We start from the raw sequence: 14,548 nt of genomic DNA, 5'->3' as shown, positions 1-14,548 counted from the left end.
TAAGAACTAGTTAAATTATTCTAAATGCTTCAAATGTATGTTTATATTTTTTGTCATATTTTGTTAAATGCTCTTTGCTGTAAGGAACTGATGTGCAACAATTAGGTCCGAAAAACATTCTTTGAGTGTTCTAAAGAAATGTGTTCTCTGTTTTAACTTATTCACCACATTAAGGAAAGTAAAAAGACCCTATACCTACCCATGATTTTTCTAAAAACAATATGTGATTACCGTTAAAATTCCACTGTTAGATGCATGTAGTATTACATTGTAGTCATACATACACTTTCTTGTGCTTGTATATTATTACTTTATTTATGAGTTATTAAGTGTTGCATATGTACATTGTTAATAGAGTTACTGCTACAGTTTATATATTTTATATATATATATATATATATATATATATATATATATATATATATATATATACGCACAGCGGGGAAAATAAGTATTTGACACATCAGCATTTTTATCAGTAACGGGATTTCGAAGTGGGCTATTGACACAAAATTTCCACCAGATGTAGCCATCAAGCCAAATATTGAATTCATTCAAATAAATCAGAACATTTAAGTATACAAGTTGAGTCATAATAAATAAAGTGAAATGACACAGGGAATAAGTATTGAACACACTTTATTTAATACTTTGTAGAAAAGCCTCTTGCATGGAGAGACCAGTCTTCTGCATTGCTCGGGAGTGATTCTGGCCCATTCTTCCACACAAAAGGTCTTTAAATCTTGAAGGTTCCTTGGGCGTCTTTTATGAACTTTGACCTTCAGTTCTCTCCATAGATTTTCTATGGGATTTAGGTCAGGTGATTGACTGGGCCAATCAAGCAACTTGATTTTCTTTCTTTGAAACCACTTCATTGTTTCCTTGGCCTTGTGTTTGGGATCATTGTCTTGCTGAAATGTCCACCCGCTTTTCATTTTCAGCTTTCTGGTAGATGGCAGCAGATTTTTATCCAGAATGTCCCAGTACATTTCTCCATTCATCCTGCCTTCAATAATATAAAGTCTGCCAGTACCCCTTGCTGAAAAGCAGCCCCAAACCATGATGCTTCCACCCCCAAACTTAAATGTTGGTATGGTGTTCTTGGGGTGGTGGGCAATGCCATTTCTTCTCCAAACATGGTGTGTAGAATGACTGCCAAAAAGTTCAATTTTGCTTTCATCTGACCATACTATAGTCTCCCAATAATCCACTGGCTTCTCCAAATGCTCTTTCGCAAACTTCAACCGAGCCTCAACATGCTTTTTGTCAGTAATTGAGTCTTGCGTGGTGAGCGTGCATGGATGCCACGGCGGTTCAGTGCATTGCTTATAGTTTTCTTTAAAACAACAGTACCTGCTGATGCAAGGTCTTTCTGAAGTTCTGCCTGAGTAGTTCTTGGCTCTTGGCGAACTCTCCTGATTATTCTTTGGACTCCTCGGACAGGGATCTTACGTGGAGCTGAACATTCAGCATTCTGGAAATGCACCTATAATCATTCCCATCAAAATGCTTTTTAACGATAAGATTACGAAGATCTTGAGAGAGTTCTTTGCTTTTACCCATCATGAAGTCTTTCCTGTGTGCCTCCTGGGTAATGAGAAGCCTTTATAGGCCATCAATTAGGACTAAAGCAGCTGATATCAATTAGTACTGATAGGGGGCAGGGTTTCTCTCTCAATACTGACAGATTTCAGGTGATCTCCTGGCTTTCTGTGCCATTTTGCACCTTGTTATCTTCATGTGTTCAATACTTATTTCCTGTGTCATTTCACTTTATTAATTATGACTCAACTTGTATACTTAAATGTTCTGATTTCTTTGTATGAACTCAACATTTGGCTTGATGGCTACATCTGGTGGAAATTTTGTGTCAATAGCCCACTTAGAAATCCCCTTACTGATAAAAATGCTGATGTGTCAAATACTTATATTCCCCGTTGTATATATGTGAGTGTGATAAAAAATATGAAAATAAAAAAGCTTACAAACTGTGAATGAAATAAAACAAATTGTTTTTCTTCAAATCTAGCTAATAAGCTACTGGCCTCAACTGATGGTTACAGAGTAATACTTCTCTGTAAAACTAATAAAATATGCCCTTTCCACATAATGAGAAAAATAAATTCTATGACAAACTTTTTATACACCATACAATGATGACAGCATACACAGTGAAAATGGGGTTTATAAGTAGTTTACCACCATACCTAATTGCGCTGCCACTTCTTAAACACGATCTGAAGTCATTGCCGTTGTCTTCCAACTACTTAGACATTGGACATCCGCACAGACTCACAAAAATGCGTTAAAGGAATAAGATGAGAAGTTTAGCATGTAGTATAGTGTTTCGTCCAGTGCTGGAACTTAATTGCCAAAACTCATGAAGTATTTTGAATTTTGTGAATATAAATATGATGGACTGTGAAGCAGGGGCAGCTCATATGCCAGCCAATAAGCCTAAATCTTATTATTTTCCTTTTATTTTACAGCAAAAAGGAACAAAGTTAAGCCCCTGTAGAAGAATTTGTAAAAAAAAAAAAAAAAAAAGATAAAATATGTAAAGATTTTACCAACCGTTTAAAATTGTATTTGCTATTAAACTGTATTTATTGTTTTGGGTTTTTGTGCCAATACTTTTCACTAGATTTTGCAACAGTATGAACCTTTAATTCAATACACTAGATAATTTTAATTACTGTTTCATAAAAATTTAACTACAGCTTCCACCTATAAGTGCACATAAAACAGACTAATCAAGTAAAATCAACAAACTTGCCATTATTAGTCATATTCACAAGCTTTTATAAAGTAGATTTAGTGATTACTTTTTATAGTGAATGACCAGGACAACTAGTCAGCATTTACATTTACGGCATTTAGAAGATGCCCTTATTCAGAAAGTTTATTCCACCATCAAATTTCTCTTCCTCTGTAGGCATAAAAAAGTCGAACTCAGATGTATTAATGTGTGCAGAGCGCTACAGATGTGTTTTGTCAGTCAAACTTGGCTGTAACAGTTTCCCTCTGACCAACCAATCATAGGACGTAAAAATGCTGACGCTATTCTGGGCCAGCTACCTGATCCTGTGAGGCGAATTTGAAATCTGATTGGTTACAAAAACAGCTATCCATCCCACTCGGGAAGGTGCTGCTCTCATTTCTTGTAGTATAGGTTAGAGTCTCAGAACAGCACTAGCTAACAAGTGACTGTCCAGAGCCAAGGCCAGGGAGCAGACAGATCTGACTGTCTGCTAGCTGCACAGGGTCGTCACTCAGGATCCACCATATTGAGACTGTGTCTGTCCCCCGAGCGAAACCAAAATGTAGAAATTATCAGAAAGTCTGTTTAAGTAACCTGATTAACATTAAATTAAATAGGACTAAATGCAAAGCCAGCACCTCTGATCTAAAGATAGGATTGCTGAATATTAGATCTCTCACATCAAAAGCAGTGACTGTAAAATGAAATTATTACCGACCAGGAGTTTAATATAATGTGTTTGTCAGAAAAGTGGATTAAACTAAATACATATGTAGCATTAAATGAAGCAGGTCCTCCTGGGTATAGGTACATAAACCAGCCCCATCTAAATGGCAGAGGAGGCAGAGTCGCAGCTATTTATAATAATAAGCTATGCGTCACACAAAAAACTAAACAAATATGTAAAACATTTAAAGTTTTTTACACCAACATAAAATATTTAGTGTCCAAAAGTAGGTCTAGTCAGTCAATTTCATTAATTATTATTTATAGACCTCCAGGGCCCTACTCTGATTTTCTTATAGATTTTGCAGATTTCATCACAAATGTAGCTACTTCTTTAGACAATAATTAATTTTATTTGTTGTTAATTGTTGGTGACTTTAATATTTATTTTGATAATCAGGAAGACTCCTTAAAAGCAGCAGTTGTGTCCATTCTAGATTCAGTTGGAATTAGTCAGAATGTTATAGGACCCACTCATAATGGTGGACACACTATTGATTTGTTATTAACATTCGAAAATGTTCATAATTCCACTGTCTGAAGCTATTTGAGACCATTACCTCATCTCTTTTAAAGTCTGCCTCAGTCATTGCATTAGTACCTCACCAAGTTACCGTGTTAAGCGTATATTCACGTCAGCTACAGCAGCGAGTTTTATCAATAATCTTCCGAAAATGATGCTGTTAATTAGATCTCCGTCTGACCCTGCAGAGCTTGACTGGGCCACTGAATACCTAAAATCAACGTTCCGTTACACTCTAGATCAGGGATCACCAACCTTTTTGAAACTGAGAGCTACTTCTTGGGTATCGATTAATGTGAAGGGCTACCAGTTTGATACACAAATTTGCTCAATTTACCTTTTATTATATGTTATTATTAATAATTAATGATATTCATCTATGTGAAGACACTGATCATGTTAATGATTTCTCATAATAATTATCAACAATGATTTAACAAGGTAGGAAACAGCTATTTTTAGAAAAGGCCCGCTGGCTACTCATGTGGTCATTGCAGGCTACCTGGTAGCCCTTGCGGGCTAACTTTCCGATTATGTAGCAAACCCTGGTGTGATTATTGCTTGACTTTAGAGCAGCTTTTGACACCATTGATCATACTATACTGCTTGCTAGACTTGAGAACTTTGTTGGAATAAAGGGAACAGCACTCTCCTGGCTTAGGTCTTATTTGACTGATCGCTATCAGTTTGTTGATGTAAATGGTGAGTTCTCCACACACTCTCTGAGGCAGGGGTGTCAAACTCAAATTCACAGTGGGCCAAATTTAAAAAGTGGGACAAAGTCGCGGGCCAAACTCAATATTTATTGAAAAATTGACTGCAATTGTGCATGTTTTCCCATCTCTCCAGATGTGTAATGTTGAACCTTTTCAATGGAAACAAACTTTAGTTTTGAATAAACAATTGAATCTGGAACAGCCAAAGTTTAATATTATAAACACATGAGAAATTACATTTGAAATAAAACACACATCAGTGGTATTCATTTCTTACTCTCTCTCTCTCTCTCTCTCTCTCTCTCTCTCTCTCTCTCTAGCCTTTCAAATTCCTTTTTAATGTGAATCTTTTTTCACAGGCCAACAACAACACAACCAAAAATAATAATAATTTCCTTCAATTAAAAAAAAAAAGCTATATTTTAACCATTAACAGTCCATGCCTTGGAGTAGAAAAAGTGCATAAAGACAACATTCATTCAAGCTCAGTTTTTACACCCTGATTTACTCTGATTGGTTGAAGCCAGATACCTGCATCTCTTCTTAGATGCAAAAGCATCAGTGTCTGGGTTTAGGCTCTGAGCTGAGGAAATCCTCAGGATTGAGTGAAGGTGTTCAGTGAGAGTCCTGAGTGGTGTTTTGTTCATCTTCATTAAAGAGAACAGTTTCTCACATAGATATGTGCTGCCGAAAATAGAGACCGCTTGAGCAGCTTGGGCACGGAGTTGGAGCAGTGTGTCAGGGAGGAAACATGGAAACTGTGCAGCACACAGAGAGTCGTACTTTGACTTGAGCATGTCTCTACACTGGAGTTCAAACAGCTACATTTAGAGGTTGGTTGGTGCGCTTTCCAAGTCAACCAAAAACGGATTACTGAGCAGTTCAAATCTGCATTTCTTGGCTTTCTATCGCCGGGTAAATTCAGCGCTGGGTACGCAGAGTTTTTTAGCGGTCTGGACTGACGTGCCAACGCACTAACAAAGCATTCTGGGATTTGTAGTATTATTACTGTATGCGCTATATACTGGCGGGCCAGCTCTAATACATATTTGATATATATATATATATATATATATATATATATATATATATATATATATATATATATATAAAATATGCATAATAAATAATAATTACACCAGATTTGGCCCACGGGCCTGAGTTTGACAACCCTGTTCTAAGGTAAAGTTTGGTGTTCCGTAAGGGTCTGTCTTATGCCCACTGCTTTTGTCTTTATATATGCTGCCTCTGGGTGAAATTATACATAAACATATTATTCGCTTCCATTGCTATGCCGATGATACACAACTGTATATTTCAGTAAAGCCAGTTGAGAGAGATCAGCTTAACAATGTTGAGGAGTGTGTAAAGGACATCAGACAGTGGATGCTTTCAGCAGCATTTGACACAGTTAACCACAAGACACTTTTGTCAACCCTCAAGAGCCTCGGTATCCGCAGAACAGTATGGGAATGGTTTGCTTACTACCTGGAAGGTTGTTCATACCAGGTAACATGGAGGGGCTGCACATCTGCCCCGTGCAGACTCACCACTGGTGTCCCACAAGGCTTGGCACTTGGTCCCCTCCTTTTCTCCCTCTATACCCACTCCATTGGTGAAGTCATAACCTCACATGGGTTTTCTTATCACTGCTATGCAGATGACACTCAACTAACCTTTTCTTTCCCTCAATCATATACCACAGCTTCCGCTCGGATCTCAGCATGCTTGACAGACATATCTTCATGGATGAGTGCTCACCAACTAAAACTCAACCCCAGCAAAACAGAACTGCTGGTCATCCCAGTTGATTGATCTCCAGGTCAAGATCTCCAAATAACACTTTATCTCTGCTCTCCCCTTCAGCCACTGCTCGTAACCTTGGGGTAACTATGGACAATGAACTGTCCTTCTTCCCACATGTTGCTAATGTGTCTCGTTCTTGTAGATTTCTTCTCTACAACATCCGAAGGATTCGACCATTTCTGTCGACACAGGCTGCCCAGGTGCTTGTTCAGTCTCTTGTGATTTCAAGTCCGGCCTACTGCAACTCTCTGCAGGCAGGTCTTCCCCTAAACGCTATCCGTCCAATGCAAATGATCCAAAACGCAGCTGCACAGCTTGTGTTCAATCAGCCCAAATTCTTCCACACCACCCCACTGCTGCGCTCCTTCACTGGCTTCCAGTAGCTGCATGTATCAGATTCAAAACACTCATGCTTGTCTACAAGGCAAAAAATGGTCCAGCGCCATCTTACCTCAGTGACCTCATCACATATCGCACTGCACCACGCTGTCTGAGATCCTCCAGCACTGCTCGACTGGTACTGCCTTCTCTCAGAATGAGAGGTAAGTACACTACAAGGCTCTTCTCTGTTCTGGCACCAAGGTGGTGGAATGAAATTCCCCTAGATGTCCGTACAGCGGAGTCCCTGACTATCTTCAAGCGACGACTAAAGACCTACCTCTACCTGAAACACTTAAATTAGCACTTTCCAAGTTTGTAGAATTCTAGGGTTATATTTATATTAAGTTTGTAATATGGCGTACCAGTGTGGATTTATTAATTACTAGAGAATCAAAGCACTTTTGTACGTTGCTCTGGATAAGGGCGTCTGCTAAATGCCGCAAATGTAAACGTAAATGTCTCTCTCTCTCTCTCTCTCTCTCTCTCTCTCTCTCTCTCTCTCTCTCTCTCTCTCTCTCGGTTGAGTTAAACATGCTCCTGAGGTTCCTGAGGCAACAGTCTGCTACACTGACTCAGGACTACAGTTTGCTTCTGATCACCATTACTGTACCCCGCAACATCGTATATCTGCAATAAATGTACATTCGCTGCAACCCAGGTGAGGATGGGTTCCCTCTTGAGTCTGGTTCCTTTCAAGGTTTCTTCCTTATGCCATTTCTGGTAGTTTTTCCTTGCCACAGTCGCCACCGGCTTGCTCATCAGGGACAAACTTACACTTATAAAGAACATGTTCATTTTTTATCACCATCATCATATTCATTTTTCATTTTTTTATTATTATTTTTGCTTTGAGACTATGTTCATTGTTTAAAGCGCTATACAAATAAAAATTTGGATATGAATTGAATTGAATTATTATGCTATCCTTTTCTGCTCTTGTAACCCATCTATTTAAAGTTCAACATCTAAGGTACACAAATCTCTTGTCACCATGGTTGTAAAGAGTATTAAGTTAAGTTTACCTACCCTTGTGGGCAGTTCAAACCAATCTAGTATCAAAGGTGATATTCTGATCAAAGTCAAGGACTAGGATAACTGGTCAACAGGCCAACATTTTTCTGTTTTCTGGTGTTTGGCAAGTTTTAGCTAAGAATTGTGCTTTATATTTGCCTGATTGTACATTTTAAATCTAGTCTTAATGTAAAACTTGTATCTAAGGTACACATACAGATCTTCTGCTCACCACAGTTGTAAAGAGTATTAAGTCGAGTCCCCTAGCCAAACCAATGTAAAACCAGCCACAATGTTCTGGTCAAAGTCAGAGCAATCGATATTTTTCCTCCTCTTTATTCTGGTTCTGATGTCCATGTGGTCTGGTTCCTGCTCACCATGGTTGTAAAGAGTATTGATTCGAGTTCTCCTAGCTTTCTTGGCTTTTCAAGCCAATCTGGCACCAACAACCTGGTCACCACAGATGCAAAGTAATGGAGTACAAATACACTGTGCTTAAGAAGATATTTCTGGTGTCAGTAGTTTTCTTTGCTATTTGCTATTCAACATGTTCAACATCTAAGTTACACATACTTCTGCTCATCACAGTTGTGAACAGTATTGAGTTGAGATCCCCTAGACTTTCTAGCACCAACAACTATGTCCTGGTGTCAGTGAGTTGGCAGGACACGATGCAAGGCCAGATTATTCTGTTAGGAATCTCTTGCGGGGGACTAGGTGAGTGAGGACCCAAATGCAGGATGCACACAAGGGTACAGAGAAAACAGGCTTTAATAAAGAAACACAATGGGGCATTGAAAAACCAGCGAACAGAACTAGGAAGGGCAGAGTAGAAACAAAAGCCAAAAAACAGTCCAGAGTTTAAACCAGGTAAATCAGGAGACAGAGCAGAACAGGGATCAGGTTTAGAAATTATGAAAATAGATCACATACAGCGTAACCATGTTTTATACTGTTGTTGTCATAATGTCCTGTCAAAATCAATACGTTTAAGGCTAGTGTTGAGTGTGAGCATTAACAGAATCTCTTGACCTGCATTTTTATATTATATCCTGAATAAATTATATAGCTCATAACTAAATTATATACTGCATTTTTTCTGCTTTTTTAACCCATCTGCTCCATGTTCAACATGTTCAACATCTATGGTACATATATTTCAGCTCACCACAGTTGTTGAGTTTTGAGTTAAGTTCCCTTAGCTTTCCTGGCAGTTCAAACCAATTTAGCACCAACAACCATATGCTGGTCACAGTCAATAACCCAGACAGCATTTACATTTATAGCATTCAGATGCCCTTATCCAGAGCAACTTATAACTGAGCTTTTGATGATTAAGGGCTTTGCTTAAGGGCCCAGGAGTAGCAGTTTGGTGGGGCTTTGATTCTATGACCTTCTGATTCTGAGTCAATGCCTTAACCACTGAACTACAACCCTTCACAACATGTAATATGATCAGCAGGTCATTGTTGTCATTCATTTTTTTCTGGTGTTTGATGTGAGTAATAAACTTGTTTGTATGTTTATTCATTTGGGATTAAATCCTTTTTTTTCATGCTTGTATTTGTCTAATCTATGACTTGCATTTGCATGTTATGGATTTTAAAATGTAGCCTTCATGGAGAGCTGGTTTGCAAAGCCTCAACAACAAACAACGACAATTTTCTGGTCAAAGATAACTGGTCAACATTTTTCTTTATTCATGAGTTTAATGTAAGGAGTTACTGAGACTCCTGACCTGTATTTACATGTTTGTATATTGCTAAATGTATAATTTCATTTATGTCTGTACTTTGAGAGTCACTAACAGCTGAAACCAAATTCCTTGTGTGTGTCAACACAGGCCAAAAAAAACCTGATTCTATCTGTTCTGTCATACTCTCATGTTAAACTTGTTAGTGAAAAGTAGGCACTGATTTCTGTTCCCAAAACAATTAAGGAACAAGTTGGCTGAGTTAGATCCCTACTCAATTTTTATACACTTCTAGTTGTTTTTTTATATCATGAAAATTGCTCATATACAATAGAACCAGATGTGAGACTTCCTTTTCTCTGCTCTTGTTACCCATCTTTTCAATGTTCAACATCTAAGGTATACATACAGTTCTTCTACCCACCATAGTTGTAAAAACTATTGAGTTGAGTTCCCCTAGCCAAACCCATGTAAAACAAGCAACTAGTTCCTGGTCATAATCAATGCAATCACTTTTTCCCTTGTTGATTTGGGTGTCAATTGAATCTTTTCATCTGCATTTTGCATGCTGTTTAATTCTTCTTCTTCTTTCGGCTCCTCCCATTAGGGGTCGCCACAGCGGATCATCTATCTTCTCTACATCTGCTCTTTTAAACCAACTACCTGCATGTCTTCCTTCACCACATTCATGAACCTTTTTTTGGCCTTCCTCTTTTTCTCCTGCTTGGTGGCTCCATCCTCAGCATTCTCCTACCGATATTCCCAATGTCCCTCCTCTGCACATGTCGAAAATATCTCAGTCGCACCTCCCTCACCTTGTTTCCAAAACGTCCTACATGCGCTGTCCCTATTATATAAAAATAAAATTGGTTCTAAAAAAATATTTAATGCAATTATCAGTCTTGCTATATAATTTATTAAAGAAATTATATATATACTCATTATGCTTCGTACAAAGCCTCGGCTCTTTCAATAAAAGCTCCTAACATCTCCTTGCTGTTGTCCGCATATCAGGCCGAACTCCTGCCTGATTTGGGACAACAACTGGAGAAAGCGTCACCATCACCCAATCTTCGAAAGGAGATCGTTACAGTTAACGATCTTGTTTTCTGTAATGCCCGTCAAGCTGTCCAAGGAATCGAGCACTCTGTGGCTTTATCGGTGGTTGGGGAACGTGCACTGTGGCTTAATCTATTCAGTCTCCCCAATAGTGAGAAGCATCGCATCGCAGGAGCACTGGTTGGGCATGGACAGGCTTTTAAATTGTGTCTTTAAATTGTGCCCGATGCCCTCTGTGCGGCTGCCAAACGCACCTGCTGTGGGACGCCATTCCCAGCATACTTGCAGAACCAACAAACCCCATGGGGAACCACCCACTCAGCAGAGTGGCCCCACCCTTGCTAGGCCCTGGAGTAAAATGTCCTTCGCTGTGGCCATGGTGAAGAAGCCCCCTAATTCCGCTCCTTCTGATCCTAAAATAAACGGCTGGCCTGATGCTTGGCCACAGGGGGTTTTGGGCCAGCCCTCTGGACACCTGTTCTGCCCTCCAAGTATACCCCTTTAAAAGACAGAGGCTCTCTTTCGGTGGGGTCAGCCCCGCATGCCAGTGAGTGATGATCTCTATTTTGCACAGGCTTCACTGTTCCCCGTGTCGTCCATGGTGTGTGTCCCTGTTCCAGAGGGGAAGGATATGAGAAAAAGTGCGCTAGCAGTGTTACCACACAGACCCTTCACACTCCTTTCACAAATTTAATAAAGGCCCAGTGTTTCACAAACCACAAAAAAGCTAAAAAAAATCTAACAATGAATTCTTTTCTGAGAGAGAATTTCTCTCTTGACCCCCTAGTTCGCCCACTAGATATCGCCATTGCACCAGTTATGAGTGATTCGGCTGGACCGACTCTAGGCAGTCCAGGACGCTCGGGAGTCTCACGACAGCCTGGCTGTCTGTTTCAGCCCCCGAATGGGTAATTCACACAATCACAATGGGTTACAGACTTCAGTTTGCCAGGCACCCCTGCCGCTCTCATTCTAAAAGACGAAATCTCATCCCTCCTTAAGAAGGGGGCGGTTTGAGTTGTAGCCCCGCACCTAAGCAATCGGGGCTTTCGCTATTTCCTGGTCCAGAAAAAGGACTGTTCTCTCCATCCTATTCTGGATCTTAGAATGTTGAACAAACATTTGAGGAAATACAATTTCAGAATGTTATCACACAGCTCTCTTGTACATTCATTAAAACAGAACAATTGGTTCTGCTCAATCAATCTGACCGATGTTTTTTCCATATAAGCATCTAAACTCTGCACATGCAATTCCTTCCTTTCGCCTACCAAGGGGGGCTTGCACCACTAAGAACAGCAGTCTCAAGATCTTGACATACATAGACGGTCGGCTGATTATAGCCGATTCAAGAGAGAAAGTGATTCGAAACACAACCCGTGTGCTTGTGCACATCACAGCGCATGCTTGAGAATGTGAGCAAGAGCAATTTCACTCCTGCTCAGAATGTCATATTCTTGGGTTTGGACATAAATTCTGTTACAATGCACGTGCCTGTCACAGAAGCGCATTCTCTCCTTCATGAATTGTCTCTCGCAGTTCAGGGAAGGAGCAAGGGTACAGAATTGCACATGTCTCAGATTACAGGGTTTCATGGCTCATGGTTTCGGCTGTACATGTTGCCTCTAGGCCTTCTGAGTATGAGGGCTTTAATGAAGTGGACTCTTTATCTCAGCCCGTTGCGTGATCTATGCCGCTATGTCACGGTGACACGCATGTGCACAGCGGAACTGCGCCACTGGAGAGGTGTTTTACGCTCATGGGACCCCTCTCGGGGCGATCATGCTGCAGAAAATGGTAACGAAAGATGCCTCCTTAACAGGGTGGGGAGCCAAACAGGAAGGGAGATCAGTGTATGGTGTGTGGCAAACACACTTCATTTAGCCCATATAAACTATTTGGAGCTCCTTACTGTGTAAAAGGTTCTGAGTCATTTCCTACCCCACTTGCAGGGGTATCATGTGCTGGTGGCGACTTTTTCTGCGTGTCATGCCGGGTTTGGCGGCACTACGGTGGGGCAACTCCCCCTTTTTTTGTAGATTTATGAAGGGTGCTCGCTGCTCCTTAGCAGACACCAGAAGTGTAGTCCCAGAATAGGACCTCTCCATGGTGCTGGAGGTACTAGCCCAACGGCCCTTTAAGCCCCTAGGGGATATCTCCCTTAAACTCCTGTCCTTAATGACAGCTCTGCTTCTGGCCTTGGCTTCTGCCAAATGTGTCATTGATTTGCATGCACTCTTGGTTCATTCCTCGTGCACTAAATTCTCGCTCAATGGGGATAAGGTTTTGCTCAGGCCTAAATGATCCCCAGCTTTCACTGGTGGTGTGACAGAGCTCTCCGCTATTTGCCCTCCTCCTTTTTTCTCTGCGGAGGACCAGAGGCTGAATGCTTTATGCCCTGTGCGTGCCCTGCGGGGTTACATCGACAGGACTAGCCCCTTTAGAAGGAGCACCCCCAAACACAGGGAATCCCATCTCTAAACAACGCCTCTCTCATTGGCTTGTGGAAGCTATCTCCTTGGCGTATTAATCTAAGGGAGTGCAGCCTCCAGGTGGCCTTAGAGTATACTCCACTAGAGGCTTTGCTGCTTCTTGGGTTCTGTTTAGAGGGGTTCCCTTGCAGGACATTTGTGCTGCTCCAAGCTGGTCCTCTCCACATACCTTTGTCAGGTACTACTGGCTTGATGTTACCCAGACCCCGGTTGCTCATGCGGTCTTAGGTGTGGTCTCTTCATAGCTTTGTTCTTTTTGCATGTTTTCAAGCATGTTAGTTTGTACCCTTTCCTGACACCCAGATTGGTCCAATTACATGTATATCAAAATTAATTTTTTTGCATGTTGGGTCGCATCAGGATTTTACACCCTTGCAGTGTGTGAGGCCTACTGCTTTGTGACGTGCCGAGCACCATCTTGAGGGCAGTCCTCTGGCTTACAGGGCCTCGCTGTGAGTGTATTGGGCAACCAGGGAGTTGTCTATATCTCCCATAGGTGGATCTCGAATACGAGATGATGAAAGAGAACAATAGGCTACTGTTCGTAACCCCCGGTTCTCTGAAACATTGAGTCGAGAGATCCACCAAGTTTGCCCCGCTTGCTGCACAAGAAGCAAACATGTTTACTAAGGAAAGGTAGCACGTGCAGGTGCTTTATGCACTCGGGTAAGGGGCGTTCTCTTACATGCCATTGGTCAAGTCTGTCAAACCAGATTTGGTGCAATTGAATGCTTCTGCAGAGGTCTGGTACGAATACCTTTCCCATAGGTGGATCTCTTCACTCGATGTTTCAGAGAACCGGGGTTACAAACAGAACGCTATTGTTTCTTTAGCCTTCTTGGCAACTCAAACCAATCCCACACCAACAAACATATCCTAATCAATGTCCATAACATCACATTTTTTCACATTTTGGTGTTAACTGAAACTCTTGACCTGTATTTACATACTTGTGCAGTTGGAATTCTTGTAAAACTTGCTTGCAAAAACTAGGTGCTGATTTTTGGTCCCCAGTAATTATTATTATTATTATTATTATTATTATTATTATTATTAAAATATCTCATATACACTATAACCAGATGTTATACTGTTACCTTCTGCTCTTGAAACCCATCTAAAGTTTCAACATGTTTAACATCTAATGTACACATATTTCTGCTCACCACAGCTGTAAAGAGTATTGCTTCAAGATCCCTAGAGTTCAAATCTGGCATCAATATTGATAATCTGGTCAATGTTAATGATCTGGATAACAGGTCAACAGGTTAACATTTGTTTTAATTCTGGTGTTTAATGTGAGCATTATTTATTGCAAATTAGTTATACAAATTGTTGTATTTGCTTAAAATTACCTGTATTTGCTTAATTTTGCCTTCA

The sequence above is a fragment of the Silurus meridionalis genome, chromosome 15 (genome assembly GCF_014805685.1).
Source record: "Silurus meridionalis isolate SWU-2019-XX chromosome 15, ASM1480568v1, whole genome shotgun sequence".
Classification (NCBI taxonomy): Eukaryota; Metazoa; Chordata; class Actinopteri; order Siluriformes; family Siluridae; genus Silurus; species Silurus meridionalis.
The sequence above is the reverse complement of the archived record's forward strand: the minus strand, read 5'-3'. Positions refer to the sequence as shown.